At 51.0% G+C, this 12,436-nt stretch overlaps 1 protein-coding gene across 2 annotated transcripts in view; it reads left to right on the top strand.

Annotated features, from left to right (window-relative positions):
• Positions 1-10,438: 10,438 nt before the first annotated feature.
• PRPF3 (pre-mRNA processing factor 3) overlaps positions 10,439-12,436 on the top strand; it is a 35,605-nt gene continuing 33,607 nt past the window's right edge. Inside the window, exon 1 of one of the 2 annotated variants that reach the window (XM_030824647.1) lies at positions 10,439-10,563. The gene's annotated coding sequence lies outside the window, so the exon portion shown is untranslated. The remainder of the gene's footprint in view (positions 10,564-12,436) is intronic. The other variant, XM_030824646.1, reaches the window with a different exon arrangement.

Below are 12,436 nucleotides of genomic sequence, written 5' to 3'. Positions count from 1 at the left end.
GCAGTATGTCTACCATTTCCTACCCAATTTTTTGAATCCCCAAGCAAAATCTTATTGAGAAAGCATCTATTACTTTTTATTAAACTGTTCCGTGTTAGGTAGGAGAAGATGCATGTATGTATTTGGAATAAATTCTGCTTCTGAAAACACCTATCAACCAGACTAGAGTGCTGGAATCCTTGCCCAAAGAAATTCTTAAATCTACCCTAATGTTCATTCCTGTTTTCTGTCCTTTAGTTTTCCTAACAGAGGGATGATGGAGAAGAAATAAAGCAATAGATGGGTGGGACTCAGTAGGAAAGAGGGAATGGAGTGTAGAGAGAGAATGGCACAGAGCCAGAAATACCCAACAAGCAGTGCTTCTCAAAGTGTCAGATCAGCAGCATCAATTTCACCAGAGGGATTGCTTGAAATGCAAATTATGGGACCCTACTTCAGATCTTTGATATTGGAAATTGAGGTTGGAGCCCAGCAGCCTAGTTTCACAAGCCTTGCAGGTGATTCTGATGCCTGCTAGAGTTGGAACCACTGCCCTTTGCAGTACTCAAAAAGACTTCATGTGGAGGTACCCACCATCACTGCCTCTACCCAGCAGGCACTCCTGATTATTTTACTCTTGACAGCTGGGGAAACTGACCACTTGTGGGAAGACCAGCTGCTCTGCTTTTTCTCCTGCTGTTTCCTCAACCATTGGTTGGCTGACAGCCATGTTGCTATTATTAAGAGTTGGTGCCAGGCCGGGTGCCATGGCTCACGCCTGTAATCCCAGCACTTTGGGAGGCCGATGCGGGCGGATCACGAGGTCAAGAGTTTGAGACCAGCCTAGCCAACATAGTGAAACCCTGTCTCTACTAAAAATACAAAAAAATTAGCTGGGCGTGGTGGCAGGCGCCTGTAATCCCAGCTACCTGGGAGGCTGAGGCAGGAGAATCACTTGAACGCGGGAGGCGGAGGTTGCAGTGAGCCAAGATCGCGCCACTGCACTCCAGCCTGGGCGACAGAGCAAGACTCAGTCTCAAAAAAGTTGGTGCTGGCCAGGCGCAGTGGCTCACGCCTGTAATCCCAGCACTTTGAGAGGCTGAGGCGGGCGGATCACGAGGTCAGGAGATCGAGACCATCCTGGCTAACATGGTGAAACCCTGTCTCTACGAAAAATACAAAAAAGTTAGCCGGGCATGGTGGCGGGCGCCTGTAATCCCAGCTACTTGGGAGTCTGAGGCAGTAGAATAGCGTGAACCCGGAAGGCAGAGCTTGCAATGAGCTGAGATCGCGCCACTGCACTCCAGCCTGGGCAACGGAGCGTCTCAAAAAAAAAAAAAAAAAAAAAGAAAAAAACGAAAAAGAAATAGATCTGCTCCTTGCCCTCATTTTGGAGAAAATATGTATACAGGCTGTCTTCAACTTTGTTCCCTTTATACAACCTAGTCTTAACATATAAGAGATGACACTTCTGAGTCACCTTTAAATCTGAATTTGAGGCCGGGCGCGGTGGCTCACGCCTGTAGTCCCAGCACTTTGGGAGGCCAAGGCGGGCGGATCACAAGGTCAGGAGTGTGAGACCATCCCGGCTAACACGGTAAAACCCCGTCTCTTCCTTTTTTTGTTTTGAGACGGAGTCTTGCTCTATTGCCCAGGCTGGAGTGCAGCGGCGCGATCTCGGCTCACTGCAAGCTCCGCCTTCTGGGTTCAAGTCATTCTCCTGCCTCAACCTCCCAAGTAGCCGGGACTACAGGCGCCCGCCACCGCGCCCGGCTAATTTTTTTTTTTATATTTTTAGTAGAGACAGGGTTTCACCGTGTTAACCAGTATGGTCTTGATCTCCTGACCTCGTGATCCACCCGCCTCGGCCTCCCAAAGTGCTGGAATTACAGGCGTGAGCCACCGCGCCCAGGAGGCTAAGGCAGGAGAATGGTGTGAACCCGGGAGGCAGACCTTGCAGTGAGCCGAGATGGCGCCACTGCACTCCAGCCTGGGTGACAGAGCGAGACTCCGTCTCAAAAATAAATAATTAAAATAAATCTGAATTTGGTCTTTAGTACATTTCAATGATATTGAGCCATGACATAGTGTCATCTACCACAGCGGTAAGGCATGTTTGTGATAACAGAATCAGGCCTGTTACTTGGCATTATTCTCCTGGGGCTAAAGTTGCTTCTGAGCTCCCTCCAAAATACTAAGAGGTGGCTGAGATATGAAATTTTGTCTCTAAAAATTATCCCCCGCTTGTTTTAATCTTCAGTCCTATTGCCCATGCTCCCCTAGAGCAGTGAACAATGATGGGTTTTAGCAGCTAGCCAGTTGAGAGGCCTCATAAATGCGATAGGTGGCTGGATAAAGTTCCAATCTGCTTATGCTGTGATGATAGGGAGAAAAACTTTTCACTCCTTGTTCTGGGAAGCTAGAAGATAATTTGCATGGTAGTTTAATGAGTAGGGGTTGCACTAATCCTTTAATCCCTGCATTGGTTTCAGAGGAGGGGTGGTTTGGTGTTTACCCAGTTACAGGATGATAGGTAAGTACCTCCTACCCTAAACTTGGGCACCTATGAAATCTCTTACCTGTTTAGTGAAGTGCCTCTGACAGGCCTGCTCCAATCATAATTTAAAGATCTCATAATCTAGTGCTCTATCAGCTACCGCTTTAAAATTGGGACTCTGTTGAGTAATTTTTTTTTTTTTTTTGAGACGGAGTCTCGCTCTGTCCCCCAGGCTGGAGTGCACTGGCACGATCTCCGCTCACTGCAAGCTCCACCTCCTGGGTTCACACCATTCTCCTGCCTCAGCCTCCCTAGTAGCTGGAACTACAGGTGCCTGCCAGCATGCCTGGCTAATATTTTGTATTTTTAGTAGAGACGGGGTTTCACCCTGTTAGCCAGGATGGTCTCGATCTCCTGACCTCGTGATCCGCACTCCTTGGCCTCCCAAGGTGCTGGGATTACAGGCGTGAGCCACCGTGTCCGGCTTTGTTGAGTAATTTTGACACCGCACTTTCAAGTTTTCAGAGGTGCACCAAGTACAAAATAAGAGTTTGTATGTTAAGTGAGAATGCTAAGGAATAATCACTCACTGTATACTAACAAGGTTAAGGAATAGTGTTTACATAGGTAATTGAAGGAAAAAGAAAATGTTGGAACTTCCACTATGTGTCAGCTATCTTACATATATAATTTTTACTTAGTCAAAAAAATCTGGATTCCATCATGATCTTGGTACCTTATTTATTTATTTTATTTTTTATTAATTTTTTTGCATACAAAAACAATAAACATTTTCTAAAAATACATACAAACAAAAAGATGCGTATCAAACATATTAGGAAGGTTACACATGGGAAGTCGGGGAATAGAAATGGGGGGTGGGAGTTAAAATAAATGAGAGAGGGACTTTATATGGATCAGTGGTAATAACTCAATCCTCTATTTGACAAAGAAGAGGGAGAAGGAAGAGGAAGAAAAAGAAAGTGGGATAAAGGATCAGAAAGGGAGGAAAATAGAAAAAATTAGAGTATGACTCCAGGGTAGACCTGTTTTGTTGTCACTGAGTTGGTTGGTTGGTTTGTCTGTTGTATTTTTCATGTTTCGCCAAGTTGGCCAGACTGGTCTCGAACTCCTAGCCCGAAGTGATCAACCCGCCTCGCCCCCCAGAGTGCCAGGACCACAGGCGTGAGCCACCACGTCCAGCCCCCACATTGCTTCTGGCCTCCGTGGTAGACCTCCCAGACGGAGCGGCCGGGCAGAGGCGCTCCTCACTTCTTCCCAGACACGGGGCGGCCGGGCAGAGGCGCTCCTCACTTCCCAGACGGGCGGCCAGGCAGAGATGCTCCTCACTTCTTCCCAGACGATAGGTGGCCGGGCAGAGGCGCTCCTCACTTCCCAGACGATGGGTGGCCGGCAGAGGCGCTCCTCACTTCCCAAACGATGGGTGGCCGGGCAGAGGCGCTCCTCACTTCCCAGACGGGGCGGCTGGCAGAGGCGCTCCTCACTTCCCAGACGGGGCGGCTGGGCAGAGGTGCTCCTCACTTCCCAGACGATGGGGCCGGGCAGAGGCGCTCCTCACTTCCCAGACAATGGGTGGCCGGGCAGAGGCTCTCCTCATTTCCGAGATGGGGCGGCTGGGCAGAGGCGCTCCTCACTTCTTCCCGGACGGGGCCCCCGGGCAGAGGCGCTCCTCACCTCCCAGACGATAGGTGGCCGGGCAGAGGCGCTCCTCACTTCCCAGACGGGGCGGCCGGGCAGAGGCGCTCCTCACTTCTTCCCGGACGGGGCCCCGGGCAGAGGCGCTCCTCACCTCCCAGACGATAGGTGGCCGGGCAGAGGCGCTCCTCACTTCCCAGACGATGGGTGGCCGGGCAGAGGCGCTCCTCACTTCCCAGATGGGGCGGCCGGGCAGAGGCGCTCCTCACTTTATATGGATCAGTGGTAATAACTCAATCCTCTATTTGACAAAGAAGAGGGAGAAGGAAGAGGAAGAAAAAGAAAGTGGGATAAAGGATCAGAAAGGGAGGAAAATAAAAAAATTAGAGTATGACTCCAGGGTAGACCTGTTGTCATGGTTGGTTGGTTTGTCTGTTGTATTTTCATGTTTCGCCAAGTTGGCCAGACTGGTCTCGAACTCCTAGCCCGAAGTGATCAACCCGCCTCGCCCCCAGAGTGCCAGGACCACAGGCGTGAGCCACCACGTCCAGCCCCCACATTGCTTCTGGCCTCCGTGGTAGACCTCCCAGACGGAGCGGCCGGGCAGAGGCGCTCCTCACTTCCCAGACGATGGGTGGCCAGGCAGAGGCGCTCCTCACTTCCCAGACGATGGGTGGCCTGGCAGAGGCGCTCCTCACTTCCCAGACGGGGCGGCCAGGCAGAGGCGCTCCTCACTTCTTCCCAGACGGGGCGGCCAGGCAGAGGCGCTCCTCACTTCTTCCCAGACGGGGCGGCCGGGCAGAGGCGCTCCTCACTTCCCAGACGATGGGTGGCCGGGCAGAGGCGCTCCTGACTTCCCAGAAGATGGGTGGCCGGGCAGAGGCGCTCCTCACTTCCCAGACGGGGCGGCCGGGCAGAGGGGCTCCTCACTTCTTCCCGGACGGGGCGGCTGGGCAGAGGTGCTCCTCCCTTCTTCCCGGACAGGGCGGCAGGGCAGAGGCGCTCCTCACTTCTTCCCGGATGGGGCGGCCGGGCAGAGGCGCTCTTCACTTCCCAGACGGGGCGGCCGGGCAGAGGCGCTCCTCACTTCTTCCCAGACGGGGCGGCCGGGCAGAGGCGCTCCTCACTTCCCAGACGATGGGTGGCCGGGCAGAAGCGCTCCTCACCTCCCAGACGATGGGTGGCCGGGCAGAGGCGCTCCTCACCTCCCAGACGATGGGTGGCCGGGCAGAGGCGCTCCTCACCTCCCAGACGATGGGTGGCCGGGCAGAGGCGCTCCTCACTTCCCAGATGGGGAGGCCGGGCAGAGGGGCGGCCGGGCAGAGACGCTCCCCACCTCCCAGACGGGGCGGCGGCCAGGCAGGGGCTGCAATCCCAGCACCCTGGTAGGCCAAGGCAGGCGGCTGGGAGGTGGAGGCTGCCGCGAGCCCAGACCACGCCACCGCACTCCAGCCCGGGCAACACCGAGCACCGGGTGAACGAGACTCCGTCTGCAGTCCCAGTACCTCGGGAGGCTGATGCGGGCAGAGTACTCGGCGTCAGGAGCTGGCGACCAGCGTGGCCAACATGGCGAACGCGCGCCTGCAGCCAAAGGAGAAAAAGCAGGCAGCGGTGGCGCGCGCCGGCAGTCCCAGGCAGTCCGCGGCGCGGGCAGCAGCGAGCCGAGTAGATTGCATCGTGGGCCACAGAGAGAAAGAGAAAGAAAGAAGGAAAGAAAGAAAGAAAGAAAGAAAAGAAAGGCAGGCGGGCAGGCAGGCAGGCGGGCAGGCGGGCGGGCAGGCGGGCGGGCGGGCGGGCAGGCAGGCAGGCTTGGTACCTTATTTAACATAAACCCTTGTGTCCCCTGTAAAATAAGGAAAATGGGGCCGGGCGTGGAAGCTCATGCCTGTAATCCCAGCACTTTGGGAGGCCGAGGCGAGCAGATCACAAGGTCAGGAGATCGAGACCATCCTGGCTAACACAATGAAACCCCGTCGCTACTAAAAATACAAAAAATTAGCCGGACGTGGTGACACGCACCTGTAGTCCCAGCTACTGAGGAGGCTGAGACAGGAGAATCGCTTGAACCTGGGAGGTGGAGATTACATTGAGCCGAGATCGTGCCACTGCTCTCCAGCCTGGGTGACAGAGTGAGATTCTGTCTGAAAAATAATAATAATAAGGATAATGGTATCTATAGTTTTTCTTTTATGTTTTATTTTTATTTTTGAGATGGAGTTCCGCTCTTGTCGCTCAGGCTGGAGTGCAATGGTGTAATCTAGGCTCACCACAACCTCCGCCCCCTGCCTCAAGCCTCCCGAGTAGCTGGGATTAACGGGCATGCGCCACCACGCCCAACTAATTTTGTATTTTTGGTAGAAACAGGGTTTCTCCATGTTTTTTTTTTTTTTTTTTTTTGAGACGGAGTCTTGCTCTGTTGCCCAGGCTGGAGTGCAGTGGCAGGATCTTGGCTCACTGCAAGCTCCGCCTCCCAGGTCATGCCATTCTCCTGCCTCAGCCTCCTGAGTAGCTGGGACTACAGGCGCCTGCAACCAGGCCTGGCTAATTTTTTTTGTATTTTTAGTAGAGACGGGGTTTCATCGTGTTAGCCAGGATGGTCTCGATCTCCTGACCTCGTGATCTGCCCGTCTCGGCCTCCCAAAGTGCTGGGATTACAGGTGTGAGCCACTGTACCCGGCCGGTTTCTCCATGTTAGTTAGGCTGGTCTCGAACTCCCGACCTCAAGTGATCCACCTGCCTCGGCCTCCCAAAGTGTGTGTGGATATCTGCTCTCCCCAGCATCATTTGTTAAACAGACTGTCCTTTCCACATTGAATAGTCTTGGCACCTTTGTCAAAAATCAGCTGACCATGGCCAGGCACAGGGGCTCATGCCTGTAATTCCAGCATTTTGGGAGGCTGAGGTGGGCAGATCATGAGGTCAAGAGTTTGAGACCAGCCTGGCCAATATGGTGAAACCCCTAATAAAAATACAAAAAACATTAGCTGGGCATGGTGGCATGTGCCTGTAGCCCCAGCTACTCGGGAGGCTGAGGCAGGAGAATTGGTTGAACCCAGGAGGCGGAGGTTGCAGTGAGCCAAGATTGTGCCACTGCACTCCAGCCTGGGCAACAGAGGGAGACTCCATCTAAAAAAAAGAAAAGGCCGGGCATGGTGGCTTATGCCTGTAATCCCAGCACTTTGGGAGGCTGAGGCAGGCAGATCACCTGAGGTCGAGAGTTCGAGACCAGCCTGACCAACATGGAGATACCCCGTCTCTACTAAAAATACAAAACGAGGCCGGGCGCAGTGGCTCACGCCTGTAATCCCAGCACTTTGGGAGGCTGAGGCGGGCAGATCACGAGGTCAGGAGATCGAGACCATCCTGGCTAACATGGTGAAACCCCGTCTCTACTAAAACCACAAAAAATTAGACGGGCGTGGTGGCACGCACCTGTAGTCCCAGCTACTCGGGAGGCTGAGGCATAAGAATCACTTGAACCCAGGAGGTGGAGGTTGCAGTGAGCAGAGATCGTGCCACTGCACTCCAGCCTGGGCAACAGAGCGAGACTCGTCTCAAAAAAAAGAAGAAAAAAAAAAACAAAATTAGCCTGGCGTGGTGGCGCTTGCCTGTAATCCCAGCTACTCCAGAGGCCAAGGCAGGAGAATTGCTTGAACCTGGGAGGCGGAGGTTGTGGTGAGTCGAGATCGCACCATTGTACTCCAGCCTGGCCAATAAGAGCGAAACTCCATTTCAAAAAAAGAAAAAAGAAAAAAAAAACAGCTGACCATATATGTGAGTGTTTATTCTGGGCTTTCTATTCTCCTTTTTTTTTTTGAGACGGAGTCTCACTCTGTCGCCATGCTGGAACACAGTGGTGCAATCTTGGCTGGCTGCAACCTCCACCTCCCGGGTTCAAGTGATTCTCCTGCCTCAGCCTCCCGAGTAGCTGGGACTACAGGCGTGTGCCACCACGCCCGGCTAATTTTTGTATTTTTATTAGAGACGGGGTTTCACCATGTTGGCTAGCATGGTCTCGATCTCTTGGCCTCATGATCCGCCTGCCTCGGCCTCCCAAAGTGCTGGGATTACAGGCATGAGCCACTGCGCCCAACCCTCTATTCTCTTTTGTTGGTTTACCTGCCTGTTCTTATGCCAGTACCACACTAACTGTGTCTTACACATTACATTTAATCTTCACGATACCTTTTTGAAATAGAGATTCTTATTCTATAATTGAGGAAACAATCTCAGAAAAAATTACCTGAAGGAAACACAGCTAGTAACTGGAAGGCTACAGTTTAAATGTATCCAATTCTAAAAATTGGAAATAAAATCACTTTTGTTTTGTTGAGACGGAGTCTCCCTCTGTCGCCCAGGCTGCAGTGCAGTGGCGCGATCTTGGCTCACTGCAACCTCCACCTCCTGGGTTCAAGCAATTCTCCTGCCTCGGCCTCTGAGTAGCTGGGATTACAGGTGCCCACCACCACACCCAGCTAATTTTTGCATTTTTTTTAGTAGAGATGGGGTTTCACCATGTTGGGCAGACTGGTCTCAAACTCCTGACCTCAAGTGATCCACCCACCTCGACCTCCCAAAGTGTTGGGATTACAGGCGTAAGCCACCACACCTGGCCTAAAATCAGTTTCTAGAAACACATTTCTCCATAGGGAATTGAACCCAGACTGTTAGAAGCACTGGAACAAAATAAATTTACAACAACCCTGCAACGTTGAAACTCATTAACCCATTCAACAGACTTTTTTGAGTGAATATTTTGTGAGACATTGGTGTTAGAAGCTGTAGGTGGGGAAACTGATTTGTGAATAAGTTGAGCAGCAGGTTCAAACTCCCCCAACTTGTTCCTTCAGAGCCAGGCTTTATCCTGTTTTGTCATGCTGCCCCATCAGGGAAGGTGTGGCTTGGTATGTACATTGTTATCTTTAGATACAAAAATCTCCTACTATCTGGGGAATGTGAATAACCTCCCTGAAGAACAACTGCATCTTCTAGTGAGCCTACCACCAAGAAGACATTTTGGAACTTTAGTTTGGATAGCTTATAATATAAAAATAATGGAATTTTTTCCATTTCTCATATAAGAAATTGTGTCATAATACTGGACATTCTTTTTCCAAACTATCTTTGCCGACACACATGTTGTTATGAATTATTGATTTAAAGACTCAGTAGGGGCCGGGCGTGGTGGTTCAACCCTGTAATCCCAGCACTTTGGGAGGCCGAGGTGGGCGGATCACGAGGTCAAGAGATGGAGACCATCCTGGCCAACATAGTGAAAACCCGTCTCTACTAAAAATACAAAAGTTAGCTGGGCGTGGTGGTCGCGCGCCTGTAGTCCCATCTACTCCGGAGGCGGAAGTTTCAGTGAGCCGACTGCACGCCAGCCTGACGACAGGGCGAGACTCTGTCTCAAAAAATAGAAAAATAAATAAAAAATAAAGGGTCAGTAGGTTAGAGCCTCATTTTGGAGAAAAGTTAATATATAGACCTATTGATAGAATGGAGAAAACAATACTAGTAGGTCTCACTTGTCATTTATTGAGCCCAAAGTGCTGGGATTACAGGCGTGAGCCACGGCGCCCGGCCTGACACCACTGTTAAATTAGGGAGAAAGGTTAAGGAGGGGTGGCTAATTCTGGTGATCACGACTGTGAAAGGGTTTACTTTCTACCAGAAAGGCTGTGTTTGAACACAAACGCAGAAGCCTCTCTCTTCATTCTAGCCTAAGTTTACTTTTGTGTACTTATTCTCCATATGAGGAAAACAGCAAGTAGCCCAATTTCCGCTTCAGGAAGTTAAAGACATTAACTTGGCAGAAATCGGCCCGGCGCGGTGGCTCACGCCTGTAATCCCAGCACTTTGGGAGGCTGAGGCGGGCGGATCACGAGGTCAGGAGATCGAGACCATCCTGGCTAAATGGTGAAACCCCCGTCTCTACTAAAAATACAAAAAATCAGCCGGGTGTGGTGGCGGGCGCCTGTAGTTCCAACTACTCGGGAGGCTGAGGCAGGAGAATGGCGTGAACCCGGCAGGCGGAGCTTGCAGTGAGCCGAGATCGCGCCACTGCGCTCCAGCCTGGGCGACAGAGCGAGACTCCGTCTCAAAACAAAAAACAAAAACAAAAAAAAGCTAAAAAAAAAAAAAAAAAAAAAACCTTGGCAGAAATCTAGCTAATAGGTTTAGCCTGGGAAATAGAAAGCAAGGAAATTGCTCAGGGAAACTTTTCGGTTCTGCGACGTTCAGCCTCCAAGAAAGTGGCAAATACGGCTGCGCGAATTAGCAGCCCGGCCCCCCCCCCCCTTGGTCACGTGTTGGGAGACAGCGGCGTGGCGGCGGCGGTGGCGGTAGCGACGGCAGGCCGTAGGGCGGTCAGAAGGTTTCCGGTTCCGGTGTAACGTTCGGGCTCCGTCTCAGGGGCTGAAGTTTGTGAGGTGAGTAGTGGCCCCGGGCCCAGAGAGGGTAATTCCAGTCCGCGCCACTGTGGCCGGGGGCTCAGTCCAAGGGGAGGACCGAAGCGGGAGGGTTCAGCGGGAAGGAGTGTGAAAGGAGTACCTGGTTTGGTGGGAGAAGAGGTTGGAATGAGATTGTTGAGAGGAAAAGGGCGGGGGCGGGAAGGAGACCGGGTGGGGAGACCAGCTCTGGGGTGAGGAGTTTAGGTAGAACAAGGTAGAGTAAGAGACTGGTTGAGTGACTGAGAGAGTAAAAATGAAGATTGGGGGCTGCAGAGGGAAACTCAGGTTGTAGCATACAAGAGCACGGAGTAAGGAATTCCTTCAGAAGACTGGATTTGGATTCTGCTGCCTGCTCATTGAGAGGAGAGATCATTGTACCTCGCTCTCCTTCCGTACCCCCACTACACCCGCACCTCGCATTTGATTAGTGACAAAGCTAATTACCGTTTGAAACTTTTTTTGTCCGTTGGCTGTTTAGTTTGCACATCATCTTATGGAGGTAACAATGGCACCTCATTTATTGCTTTGAGCTTTCAAATTGCTTATACTTTCTAGCCTATCATTCAATTCTAGTGGAATATAAGACCCGTTAAGGTGAGGACTCTTATTAGTTTTGCTCACTGTTTTATGTATCCACCGCACCTAGTACATTGCTTGACACTTAGTAGTTGCTCAATAAATATTTATTGAATGAATTACGATGTAAATATGGCAGTCCTCATTTTGTAAGATGAGTAAACTGTGGCCCCAAAGAATTAATTAACTTGCCCAAGGGCTTGTAAATGGTGGAGCTCAGTGTCCCAACTGTTTCTGTGTGAACTCTTGTTTTCACTTTCTATGGCGTCTGGATATGCCGCTTTTGTGCAATACATGTGTAACATGTAGAAATTGGTAGGCTGTATATCTACTCATTATGGGGTAATAGAGCCACCATAGAATTACTCACGTAACTTGTCACTGAGGCAGAAAATCTTTCAGTCTTAGTTTCATCACTTCAATCTTCTAGCTTCCTTTGGATATACCAAAAGTGAGTCTACTATTTGGCAGCAAGTCTTATAGACTCTAGTATAGAGGCTAAACCTACCAAGAATGTAGAAGTTAATCAGACTGGATTTTTTGGAGAAAAGATGTCTTAAAACGTCTTGAAAGACTGATTCCCAGATCTTTGATGAATGGCACTGCTGGGAATAGCTGAGCTTGGAAATTGAGGTCAGTCAATTTATTGACTCCCATTTACGCACCTTTTTTTTTTCCCTGAGACGGAGTCTTGCTCTGTCGTCCAGGCTGGAGTGCAGTGGCACGATCTTGGCTCACTGCAACCTCCACCTTCCATGATCAAGGGATTCTCCTGTCTCAGCCTCTGGAGTAGCTGGGATTACAGGTGCAGGTCACCACGCCCAGCTAATATTTGTATTTTTAATAGGGATGGGGTTTCACTGTGTTGGCCAGGCTGGTCTCGAACTCCTGACATCAGGTAATCCACCCGCCTCGGCCTCCCAAAGTGCTGGGATTACAGGCGTGAGCCACCACACCTGGCGCTTTTTTTTTTTGGAGACACGGTTTCACTCTGTCGCCCAGGCTGGGGTGCAGTGGCATGATTTTGGTTCACCGCAACCTCCGCCTCCTGGGTTCAAGTGATTTTCCTGCCTCTGCCTCATAAGTAGCTGGGGTTACAGGTGCCCACCACCACCTCACCTGGCTAATTTTTGTATTTTTAGTAGAGATGGGTGCAATGGGTCACGCCTGTAATCCCAGAACTTTGGGAGGCCAAGGTGGGCAGATCACTTGAGGTAAGGAGTTACCTGGCTGGTATGGTGAAACCGCATCTTTACTAAAACTACAAAATTGGCCA

The sequence above is a fragment of the Nomascus leucogenys genome, chromosome 12 (genome assembly GCF_006542625.1).
Source record: "Nomascus leucogenys isolate Asia chromosome 12, Asia_NLE_v1, whole genome shotgun sequence".
Taxonomy (NCBI): Eukaryota; Metazoa; Chordata; class Mammalia; order Primates; family Hylobatidae; genus Nomascus; species Nomascus leucogenys.
This window is presented reverse-complemented; position numbering and strand designations above follow the sequence as displayed.